Below are 11,702 nucleotides of genomic sequence, written 5' to 3'. Positions count from 1 at the left end.
AATACACTAAGTAATTAATTGAAAAAATTTTCAAGGTTGAACAGCTTGTTACTTGAGGAGTGCCGCTTGGCGGCTGCTCATCCGCTCGTTTGAGGTTCGAGAGGTAGTAGGCTGAAGAGGCAGCCGGCTTCTTGTGAGAAGGAAGCTTTGTTATTGCTATGTCTGCAAAAAGCAACAAAAAGTTTTAGTAATGAAATGAATAAAACACAAAGTGGGTGTCAAAGATGATAAATTCAAACGGCCAGCTACCTCTCGGCTTCTCTGTACTAAGGCCACAGGCGGCCAAGTACATCCCGTCCGAGAGCCACTCGAATTGGGGAATATAACTTTGGGGGGTTACTTCCTTGACCCCCATCTCGTGGTTCATATGGACGGCCATAGTAAAAAGGCCCCGACAAAAAATCTCCTCCTGCGCCCGCGTAGGAACAGGTGGAAGGGCTTTCTTCCCAGCCAGGAGGAGCGGATACTGAGTCCAGCGGTTGTATCGCTTTTTCTTTTAGAAATTTTGGGAAGAGACTATGTAAAACTTGGTCCTCCAGTTCTTCCATTTATTCTCCTTCCCTAGAGTCATTATATAACAGGTATGGCTGGTCAGAGTAAACTAGCCGATCCCGCTTGAATTTGGAGTCCTGCTCAAGTAATGCATATGAGCAAACACCTCGAAGCTGGGCTCCACCTCCAGCATCTCACAGGCGGCAATGTAACCTAGAATGTTAACCCAAGAATTGGGGGCTAGTTGCCAGATACCCGGCTAGTATCCGTCCAAGATCCTCTCCACGACCAGATGGAAAGGGAAGCGTAGTCTTGCCTAGATGGCCGCCTCGTAGCAGCCGAAGCATTGGTCACCATAGCAGGTCATCTCAGGCCAAGTGACCGTGTCTATAGCATCCGACACGGACAATATGAACCCATGTCCCATTACATGGGTAGAAATAAACTTGGCAAGATCATCCTTCATGATTTATCGCCTGCCTTTGGCAATGTGCAAGTAATAAGGAGCACGCTCATGCCGCCTGGAAGCAGACGGCTCCTCCCAGTCCTCTCCCTTCTCAACGGAGAGGGACTCTCTGGCAGCCTTAAGGTTCGACTGCGCCTCCTCCGAGTCGATGGAGACGCTATTGGAGGACGATGACGCGGAGTCATCATATGAGTTCGCTTCAGAGCTGGGGGGCCTGCTGGCTGGTGCGAGCAATGTCCTCCCCCAACTCAGCATCCGGCACTAATCCACTCAGCCCGGGGTTCTCATATTCCTCAACACACTCCTTTAGAAATGAGTCGCTGGGGGTGCTGATGTTACTAGGGGGTCTTTACTAATTTCGGAGACAGGCGCCCTAATGGAGCCGTTCGAAAAAATAGTCTCACTTTCCAAATGGTACTAAGAACCATCCATCCTATATCTCCTGGTCGTCTGCTTTTTTCTAGCCATCGTGTCTTGTAGGGGCACATACACTGTCGGATTTGGAGATGTACTCAAAGGAAAGTTCTCGAATGAGCATTTGGCACTCTTAGTTCTAGATTCAGCTGTCCCTGGTGACCGGCTAATTGCTAATCTTGGTCGTGCCGGGTGCGTTTGGGAAACCATTTTTGATGAAGAAAACATGCAAAGAAAGGATCAAGCGGTTACCTTAGAAGAAGGTACTAAGAGGCGCCGGTCTGGGACGTCTGTTTGAGCAGGTGAACTAAGCTGGCCGAGTGTCGGATGCTGAAGAAGTCAAAATTCTTTACAAGTCAAAAATTCAAAGATTTTCCCAAATATTCACGCAAGTGAGAATCCAAGGGAGGTCAACTCCTCTATTTATAGAGGGGGTAAATGCTCTAGGGTAAAAACCCTAGAACCAGGTGAACAGTAAAAGTAAAATCCTCGGCCATTCATGGCCTGACACATGTCACAAGCGTCATGTGCTAAGCACGTGACCCCTGTGAGGGGAAAATGTTTAGGGTATTTTATACCTTGCTAAGTGGCCCAACCAGAGTCTGACATGTGTCACTAGAAGGGGCGCCAACTTGGACCTTCCAGATGGTGACACGTGTCAGGCAGATATAGCTCCTGATTTGGGGTATTTGACAATCCAAGTGGACCAATGAGAGAGCGACCTGTGTCTCGCTGGGAGGCGCCTAAATGGTCTCTCAAGATGTGTGACACGTGTCACTCGGATATTCCTTCTGAAAAGACGGCCTTCAAGGCCCAAACTTTGAGGCGGCGCAAAACGACGTGCCCTAATCCCTAGGTCATTAAACCCTAGGGAGGGCACACTTCCCAACGACCCTATAAATAGGGACATTCCCTTCATTTATGGGGACACGTGATGTTACATTGCATTAATTACAGAGTTGTTGTTCTCAAGAAACAGACAGCACCTAAGCTTGGAATCTGAGCAGATAACTTAATTTCTGCACGTTTTATTCTGAATACTGTACTAACTTAATCTTTGGAGGCGGACCACCGACCATTCGGTGCCCCGTTTGTCTTGCAGGTACAGGCATCCTTGCGGAATCCAATCTAGAGTTGTAACTCTCCCGAGGGACATAAAAAAAAACCCTGAAACAGAAGTTGTTATTAATCATGTTAGTATCATGCCTAGGATCGTGCTCATATTATGCTTTGAGATTGAATATTATCGTGAAGATGATGATTTGTTGTATCAATATTGTTATGTTGCTTGATATTATTGTTGTTGCTTGATCACGCCCTCTCGTGCAGGTTTAAAGGGAACTTGTACTTGAAATCACGCTTAATATGATAATTAATAATTTTATTTAGACTAATATGATTTTAATTCAAGTGATCGCCAATAATAGCTTTTTTTTGTGCAATTATATTCAACCAACATAGATTAAATATGCTTAGGATCGATTAATAAGTTGATTGTATTGATGAGCGTCATTTATAGCGCTCAATGGAGTAGCTTTTGATTCCTTTTTCCATATTTTCTTGCTTTATTTATTTCTTATAATTTTTCTAGTTTTCTTTTAATTTCCGTCTTTATAACTCATTTTGGTTTTTCTTTCACATTTTTGAGTTTTTCTTGATTTTTGTTCTTATTTAGCTATTTTAGTTTAGTTTCTATTCCTTTTGTTTTCTCTCTTACTTTTACTTGAATCTTTTGCAAGTGAAGTTTCAAAATCTTATTTGCCGCTCTCTCATGGTTGTTCTCTCATTGACTTTAGGTCGTGAACGCGCAAATATTTGAAGATCAAGGGCTGCCCTCCTTGCGGGCATCATCACGAGAGCACCGACAATAGAGATGCACAAGAGCACTGAGAGCATAGCTTCACACAAGGATCTATGAGCAAGCAAGAGGAGCCGTGCACACCGCAACACCACAGAAGGGGTTCGCACACGCAGACCCCTCTATGCGTGCTTGCATACCCTACTGGGCGTGCGCACGACTGGTGGTGCGTGCGCACGACCCTGCTCCGAACCTCCCCGCTCGATTTACTATATATACCCCTTCACTTTTCCTTTTTTTAGGGGATGACGATTTCATATGTACTTGAGACTTATTTCCAGATTTAGTAGAGAGAGAAAGTATAGAGAGAAACTTTAGATTACTTGCTTTGTACTTCAAATTACATCTTTGAGCTTGGATTTCACTTCAATCAATGAAAATTTTTGAGAATTTCTTTCTTTGAATTTACTTTTGCTTGTTTTTTCCTTTAATTCTTGAATGTTTGATTTGATTGTTGATCTTTGGTTTGATAATTTGTTGAGTTTGATTTTATTTTTGATTAAGCTTGAAATGATGATTTTTGTGATTCAATTTTCTTTGTTTTTCAATTCCATTATGGTTTGATAATTTTTGTTCTTATTTAGCTATTTTAGTTTAGTTTCTATTCCTTTTGTTTTCTCTCTTACTTTTACTTGAATCTTTTGCAAGTGAAGTTTCAAAATCTTATTTGCCGCTCTCTCACGGTTGTTCTCTCATTGACTTTAGGTCGTGAACGCGCAAATATTTGAAGATCAAGGGCTGCCCTCCTTGCGGGCATCATCACGAGAGCACCGACAATAGAGATGCACAAGAGCACTGAGAGTATAGCTTCACACAAGGATCTATGAGCAAGCAAGAGGAGTCGTGCACGCCGCAACACCACAGAAGGGGTTCGCGCACGCAGACCCCTCTATGCGTGCTTGCATACCCTACTGGGCGTGCGCACGACTGGTGGTGCGTGCGCACGACCCTGCTCCAAACCTCCCCGCTCGATTTACTATATATACCCCTTCACTTTTCCTTTTTTTAGGGGATGACGATTTCATATGTACTTGAGACTTATTTCCTGATTTAGTAGAGAGAGAAAGTAGAGAGAGAAACTTTAGATTACTTGCTTTGTACTTCAAATTACATCTTTGAGCTTGGATTTCACTTCAGTCAATGAAAATTTGTGAGAATTTCTTTCTTTGAATTTACTTTTGCTTGTTCTTTCCTTTAATTCTTGAATGTTTGATTTGATTGTTGATCTTTGGTTTGATAATTTGTTGAGTTTGATTTTATTTTTGATTAAGCTTGAAATGATGATTTTTGTGATTCAATTTTCTTTGTTTTTCAATTCCATTATGATTTGTGAGTAGATTCGTTGCTAGAGCAAAGGGGAAGCATGCTTGATTGATTATTTTTTGCTAGTTGATGATTCTTGGTTGATTGAATTGTTGCAATTAAATTGGTTGACATAGTTGTGCATGAGATTAATTTGATTAGGAGTGATCAACTTAGATGATTAATCTAGATTGCATAGAAAATTTCAATGACACGAACCCTTGATTTGAGAATTGCTTAATTGGTTTAATTTGATTGTGATTTTCCTTGTTAGTCATTCTTAGTGAACCCTAGCTTGACTTATAGGAGATAGCTTTTGGATTCTATTAATTGCAGTTATTGTTTGTCCTTTGCAATGTTTGAATCAATCGAGTCATTCATCGATTAGCATACTCATTAAGCTTGTATGTGGAACCTTATCCCTAGTGTTTAGCATATTGATTTTCTTTGACTTGATTAGCTAGTTGATACTTTAGTTACAATTCAATTCACTTTTCAATCTTCAAAGTAGCTTTACCATAGACTATAACATTCTCCCACTCATTCCTTTGGGTTTGACCCTTGACTTACCTTTATACTCGTATTAGGTTTGTTAAGTGATTATAAATTTGTTTTGCTCTAGGGGAGATTAGATAACGACCTACATTTACCGTACGTCAAAATGGCGCCATTGCCGGGGAATGATATTGGTGATTTGTTATAGTTGTGGAGTCTACTTCTTTTTGAATTGGAAAATGCAAAAAGATTTTTCTCTTTTTGGCTACAGTTGTAACCGTGCTACTAATTGTTTCTTTTGATATTGTATGCGTAGAGCACGTGGTCATTCACTAGTGCCACTTGATCCAGAAATTGAGAGGACAATTGCAAGGATAAGAGTTGTTAGAACTTCTTTGATTTCTAGCCCTTCAAGTGAAGAGTAACCACAACAAGAAGAACAAGCAAGGATGGGAGAAAATCCAAGGGTGGCATTGAAGGAATTGGGGATTCCGGGTGCATATAGGTTTAAAAGTGGGATTGCTTCACCTACAACATCGGCAAATGACTTTGAAATAAGGCTGGCAATGATCACTTTGATAGAGAGGAGACAATTTAGTGGGGCGAAACATGAAAGCCTGCTAAACCATCTCAAAGAGTTCGAAAAGTATTGCAACACTATCAAAGTGAATGGAATTTCCCAAGAATTCATTCCCCTCAAACTTTTTCCCTTTTCTCACATAGGGCGTGCTTTGGAATGGCTAGACAAGGAGGTCGAACCCAATTCTCTAAGGACATGGGACGAAGTGACCAAGGAATTTATATCCCGCTTCTATCCACAAAAGAAAACGGCGGAGGCTAGAGCTTTGATTCAAGGTTTCAAGCAAAAGTCTAGTGAAAGCCTCTGTGAATCATGGGAGAGGTACAAGGAGTATCAAAGAGAATGTCCTCACCACGGAATTCCTACTTACCAAATTATTCAAACCTTCTATGGTGGCCTAAGTCCTCAAGGAAAGACATGTCTTGATGGAGGAGGCGGGGGTCCCATCATGAATAAAACGGAGGAGGAAGTTGTAGACATAATTGAAGATGTAGTGAGGTACTATAGAGATTGGCAAGATGGTGAAAGGGAGTCAACTTGCAAGAGAAGCTCTTTGGTGTATTCGGTTGATCATCTTAATGCCATAAACAACTTGTCCTCACAAATGACAAATTTGGGAAAGGAAATGTCCGCTATCAAGGCAAAGTTGGAAAGTGCTACCTCCCAAGTTTCGAATCTCCCCTCCCAATCTAAAGGGAGAGGTATGTCTTCTAATTCTCAACCTTCTCCCTCTTCTAGTAACATGCCTTGTGGTTTCTTGTTTTGTGATGTTTGTGGATCGTATGATCATGATGCTTCTATTTGCCCTCAAGCATGTATGGATGTTTGTGATGATCGAGATGAAAATTTGAATGAGAATGTGAACTGTGTGTCAAAAAATAATGATTCTAGTTTGAGAATCAAAGAGGACAATGGAATATGAATTACAACAACAATGGAAATTCACTAGTAGAAAAATTCATTTTGGCACCAAGTTATTGGCACCGATTCTTAAAAACTGTTAGGAAAAAAATAAGACAGGTTTTAGTATAATAGAAATGGCACTAGTTCAAATCAAACTGGTGCCAAATTAGAAAAATACCACCGGTTCAAACCGGTGGGAATTCTTAAAAAAAAAATGTCAGCTTTGCGCCTTTGCCTTATTTCGATCCTCTCCTATCTCCTCTTTCTAGTACCTTCTCTTACTCTCTCTCCTCTCCCTTGCTCTCTCTCCACGACAGCTTCTCACCGCAGCCACCACCACCTTGAAACCGATACTTCGACGACGGTGACAGATCCTCTCTCTTGCCTTCTCTCTCCTCATAATCGCAGTCACATGCAATCGAAGCCACCACCGACCACCGCCGATTTCCCATTCCTCCGATCTCCTTTTCATCACTGCGTCGCAAGCAACACTTTTCTTCTCGAAGACATGGTTAGGCTACAAGGTAAAGGCAGGGAAGAACAGTAAGAGAGGTAACTTCTAGATCTGAATTTTTTCAATTTTACACATTTTCTCTTTATGTTGCTAATTTATGTGCTTATTTCAGTGGTAATTCGTTTAATTATTGGATTTTGTCAGATTTAGAGTTTAGGGTTATGGTTGACTATTTTAGATTATCAATGTATGTTAGATTTATACTAGCTCTTAATTTAGGGCTTTGAATTTTGATGTATTTCATTTTTGTAAGTTGATGTCTTTGGATTATTATGAATTTGGTGTTTAGTTTTGCTTTGAAATTGATGAAATTATGACATTTTGATGGTTACTATTGATGAATTTAATTGTTCAATTTCTACTGTTGTTTGTATTTTTAATCATTAATTTCGATCTATGTGTTAGGAATTATCTCTTTTTTTCTAGGATTAGTTAATTTTAATATTAGAAATCAACTGGGAAATTTTTAATTGATTGTTTGATAAACTGGGTTTGTGATTTTATATTTTGAATCGTTATTGTCATAAAGCTTGTACATTTATTTAATATGCAATGGAAATTTAGGGTTTATCATGTTAGAGTAATGATCTGTTTTTGTATGTAAAATGCTGCAAATTGATAGCTTTCTGTTAGGTTTGTTTGGTTTGTTCAGCTAATTAAGTTAGAATCAGTAGTGAGTTTTATGAAATTATCAACATGCATGATAAATTTGAGATTTTAGGGAAAAATTTTGTATATTTGGTTGAGTTGGATGATCTAAGTGATGATTTTGTGAATGGAAGGTGTATAGACGTGAAGACATTTAAGAAGCCACGTCGTCCTTATGAGAAGGAGCGATTGGATGCTGAGTTGAAGCTTGTATGAGAGTAGAGGCTTCGTAACAAGAGAGAGCTCTGGAGGGTTCAGTATGTTTTAAGCCGTACTCGTAATGCCGCAAGGCATCTTCTTACTCTGCTCCTTGATATATCATTTGGCTTATATGCTCTGTTTTTTAAAATCCTACTATGTTCTGCGCTTAGAACTTTCTTTGTTATTGAGCTGCTGTCCTTGCTTTTCTAGGTTCCATGTTCTTGATTATGTTTTCTTTTCCAGAAATGAGCTAGATGAATCAATTTAGGTGCACTGGTGATCTGCAACGTTCTCTGTCTTAAAATAAGAGTCTTGAAGCTAGTTCTTGTCTGGTACTTTCTACCAGATTAGTTTAGTTTGTTCAGTCTCCATGGACTGAATTTCTGAGAAATTGAATATACTCTTTTGCATGAATAAATCAAAATATTGTGATTATGACCGAATCACTACAACACTATTTTTTTCAGTTTTGAAATATACATGTCAATGTGAGTGTTTCCGTGGTTCATGCAAAGCTTATCGAATTTCACCAAGTTGTAGTTTTGCGGTTGGATGCAGCAATGAATAAATCATGTATGTTAAGAATAGTTGTACCAGAAAAATATTTAATTGTAGTATCTAAGGGAAAAAGAAATAAATTAGTGGACAATAGTAAGTGAAAGGGAAATTATAAAAGTGTTATTTCAATTGAGTATGTTGTTGTAACTAAGGCTTACTGGCTTAGATGGTTTAATATGTGAACAAGTCCCTTATGAGAGGAAGTGTGAAAAGATCATACTACATTATTCCAAAAAATAGGCAAACATATAAAGATTAGAGAGGTGATGACTTAGCAGTTAGCCTACCTACCGGTTATTAAGGTAATTTCCCCTGATTGTTATTCTAAGTACTTTATTTATATGTTTTAAATCTGTAGACAAGACTTTCTTTCTAGTGTGTCTAGGCATTTCGTGGTATTACTAAACCATTCATATAACATAGAAACATTTCTATGATTACCCAAATCTCCTTACCAGCTATGTTACAAAAGATAATATGGATTCTTGAGGAGTTGAGATTTAGAATATTCACAACTTTAGCTCTAAGCATAGAGATTGTTCTGAACGTTAGTGATTAGAAACATTTACAAAGATTATAAGTTGGTATATCATGTGCAAGTATTATATGTTGTGGCTAAACAATTTAGAATATAGTATTAGTGTGACAGTGGTAATGATTGTATTATATCGATCTTGGTATTATGGTGGATAAGGTATGGGAATTCAACTCTCTGCCTAATTACTCCTTTTTGGCAGCTGGTAAAGTTTCTAATTTATGATTCTAAAGATAGTCTGGTATTTCCTGCCTTTGATTCTTTTGTTTGAGATTCATCAAGCATTTGTTGGATTGTTTTTGAATTGTATAAGGATTGTTCTAATTAATGGTTTTTGAATTGAATAATGGTTATGCTAAAGCCTATTGGGTGGAATTTTTTACTATGATTAAATTGTTGCTGATGATCTGTACTTTTATAGTCAACTCGTTCAAGGAATTATTTTTGGTTCTATGGTGTCCTCGATCTTTTGTATTACTTGTTAGGAGTGAATAGTTAGTTTCAGTGGCTTTCCTAATCGAACTTGACTACCATATTGGTAGTTTAATGTAGAGTATTTGATGTTCTTGCTTTGCTAGGCTTGTGCAACTATATCGATAAAGAATACTTCATACAGTAGTAGAAAATTATAATTCGACACAAAGTAAAGGCACCGGTTTTTAAAAACCGTTGGGGAAAAAATGGGCGTGATTTAGTATAATAGAAATGGCACAGGTTCAAACCAAATCGGTGCCAAATTAGGTGTTTGTGATATTGATGCAAAGACTCTTTTAACACTAACCGTAGAAAGAAACAAAGAGCCTAAAGTATGAAGAATGCTTCCTGGGTTAAGATACTGACTTTGTTTCTATATGTCTTACTTTTCATGTTGAGCAGACTACTTAAGAGACTAACCCAGGAGCTACAGACATCTGGGGTGGATTTGTCACAGGCTAACATCTCAATTCAACTTGAGGTTGTGAAGGGAGGAAATAGTGGCTCTAATGCTATTTCCCCCACTATAGAGGTTCGTTCTGATTTCTTCTATTTGTTTCACTTTTTTATGTAACATGGAGCTAAATGCTTGATAGATTGGTTCTAATCATGCTAAATTAACATCTACATGATTGTTGAAAAGTGTACTGCTAGTCCGATATATGGGCATGGTTAGTTTGACTTTGTACTGGATATTTGCTTCAAAATTTCTGAATAAGGCCTATACTGAACTTGAATCAAGATAGCCAGACTTTGAGGATTTGGATACCTTAGACCAGACCTGAAGGTTGTTGGCATGTATTAATTTTTAATTCATATACAAATCGTCTGTTAAAAGACATGATTATGAATATGACCTGAACTCGTTCTAAACCAAACCAAAATGAATTCAATCTACCATCTACTGAATATAATGCTAACTGAATCAGACCAAACTAAATCAAGTCCGAGTGAATTTGGTTGCCTTTTTTTTTTTTTTCTCTATTTTATTCCAACTACATTGTCAGTAATTTCAAGTGTAGCATACCAGTAAAATTATGTTATTCATGGGTTTACATAGCTTAATACCTTGGCCTAACTTTTGGCGTTTAAAGTTGTTTGGGCCAAAAGGGTTGTTATATGCAAGGTGCAACCCAAGGGTTGTTATATGCAAGGTGCTATCTTGTTTTTGGTTGTGGGATAACTATCTATGCCGCATGATTTAGATTTGTAAATTTTCTAGATTTTATTAAGTCCTATTGATTGTAGTATTGTCTTGGGGTTATATATGCAAGGTGCAACTGCTGCCCTGCCGAGGCTGCTGATGTAGGGTGGCATGGCAAGGCTGCAGCTGCTGCTTAACCACCAAGGCTGCTGCTGCTGTAGGTGACCTGTTGTCAAAGAAGTGAAGCATTATTTTTTAAACCATAGGCAAAGTATCGTCTGGTTTACGCTACTGCTACTCTATGATTTATGGATTGCATACCTAATAGTGTTTTCCTTGTGTGTGTGTGTGATGATCATGAGCTGATTTCTACAATGTGGTTGCACTGTTTGACATAGCAGCTTGCAATTCTCTCGGTATGCTTTGCCTGAATTTGAATGACTAAAATTTGGTGCACAGTGTTGTTAGAGTTAGATGAAATGATTCTTCCTGATTATCCTTAGTGACACCATCTTTTGGTGCAAGTGACTAATCTTTGTTTGAGGGCTTTGTTGTGCGGATTTCGTGCCCTATTTTGTTTGTAATGGTTTTGTGAGTATAATAGTATCTAATGTGATTTTGTCAATAATTTTGGATGTAAATTCATATGATTATGGGGGCATTAAAGCACTTGCTTGTGAATTAGAGCTATTGTGATGTGTTCCTGTGTGGTGTGATTGTGCGTTTGTGTAGAGGCTGCCTTGTGGCTTTGAGACAACCATTTGTGTCTCCCCAAAATCAAACCCGGTGATGAGTACCTTTCACGTCAAATCATATTCGAATGAAATGAAATGGTGGAAAGTCTAGTGTTGCGGATAGTTTTAATTTCTTTTTTTTTTCTCTCTGTTTTTGAAAACCTATTTTAAGAAAACAGCTAATCCAGTTTGGTTGGTCCATAATTGGGTTTAATAATAGTATAGTTGGATGGGGCTTGAAAAAAGCTTTCCAACGATATATTATAAGCCCAATTCCGATGAATAATGAGAAAGTTATGGCCAATTTACTAAACTGGGCTCGGTTTGAGCCTTATATGCGGCCCAATGATCTAGAGGAGGGCTTAATATGGATTTATCATTTCT

General features: G+C 38.6%; 1 long non-coding RNA gene and 1 other non-coding gene across 4 annotated transcripts; one reads left to right on the top strand and one right to left on the bottom strand.

Annotated features, from left to right (window-relative positions):
* Positions 1-5,861: 5,861 nt before the first annotated feature.
* LOC145560901 (small nucleolar RNA R71) lies at positions 5,862-5,967 on the bottom strand. Its single transcript, XR_014093495.1, has one exon. It is a non-coding gene; the product is annotated as a small nucleolar RNA R71 (small nucleolar RNA).
* A 798-nt stretch (positions 5,968-6,765) lies between these two features.
* On the top strand, positions 6,766-11,212 carry LOC145559722 (uncharacterized). 3 transcript variants are annotated; one of them, XR_014092898.1, is made up of 4 exons: positions 6,766-7,062; positions 7,807-7,929; positions 9,843-9,972; positions 10,715-11,212. It is a non-coding gene; the product is annotated as an uncharacterized LOC145559722 (long non-coding RNA). The 3 variants fall into 3 exon arrangements; XR_014092899.1 differs by having other exon boundaries at positions 7,807-7,943; XR_014092900.1 differs by having other exon boundaries at positions 7,807-7,949.
* Positions 11,213-11,702: the final 490 nt, after the last annotated feature.

The sequence above is a fragment of the Chenopodium album genome, chromosome 9 (genome assembly GCF_948465745.1).
Source record: "Chenopodium album chromosome 9, dcCheAlbu1.1, whole genome shotgun sequence".
NCBI lineage: Eukaryota > Viridiplantae > Streptophyta > Magnoliopsida > Caryophyllales > Amaranthaceae > Chenopodium > Chenopodium album.
The sequence above is the reverse complement of the archived record's forward strand: the minus strand, read 5'-3'. Positions and strand labels throughout refer to the sequence as shown.